Raw genomic sequence first — 719 nt, forward strand, 5'->3', positions numbered from 1 at the left:
CGGCCGCGGCGCGACGCCCACGGTGCAGCGGCGGGGCTGCACAACGAGTGTTTCACGTTTCCCTCTTCTTTTTCTTCCTAGCGCTCTTCTCTTGTCGTTGCTTTTCACTCCCTCTGCCGGCTCCTTCCTTCGCATGGTGCGGCGGATGGACCAACGAGTCGCCGTGCCGCTGACAGTGGTGCGCACCCCGTGTCCGAGCGGTCCACCAAGATCATAGTACGGGAAAACGGGGGGGAGGGGGGGGGTAGATAGCCGCCTGAAAGGTAGGCATGTATATAGGCAACTTGCTCTACGCTGCCCCCTGTCGGTCAGGACCGGGAGGAAGTGGAGGTGGAGGGCGGGCCCGGAGCGCGCTCTGCTGGGGCCGCACCCCGGGGGGGCCGCCGAGGACGACAACGAGTCCTTTTTGCCCGTCCCCCCCTGACCGGCGCGCTGCGCTGCACTCCGCTGTGGACAGCCTCCTTTTTCCCCGTAAAAGTGTTGTGGTTGCAGCCGGGCCCGGCCGGCGAGCGCAGCCCAGCCCAGCCCCTCCCCCCGCCGCCTCCAGTTCCTCCCACGCCCCCTCCTCATTCCTGGAGCCCCCCTGGAGGCGATGGCGTGGCGCGGCGCGGCGGTGGATTGCTTTGGCTGGCTGTTGTCTTGTTCTCCTCCCTCCCGGTCGCCCCCCACCACCGCCACCTCCAGGTCCTAGTCTTCTTCTTGTTCGGCCGGTGCCCCCG

This window comes from Frankliniella occidentalis, unplaced genomic scaffold (genome assembly GCF_000697945.3).
Source record: "Frankliniella occidentalis isolate FOCC.00 unplaced genomic scaffold, Focc_3.1 Scaffold88, whole genome shotgun sequence".
Taxonomy (NCBI): Eukaryota; Metazoa; Arthropoda; class Insecta; order Thysanoptera; family Thripidae; genus Frankliniella; species Frankliniella occidentalis.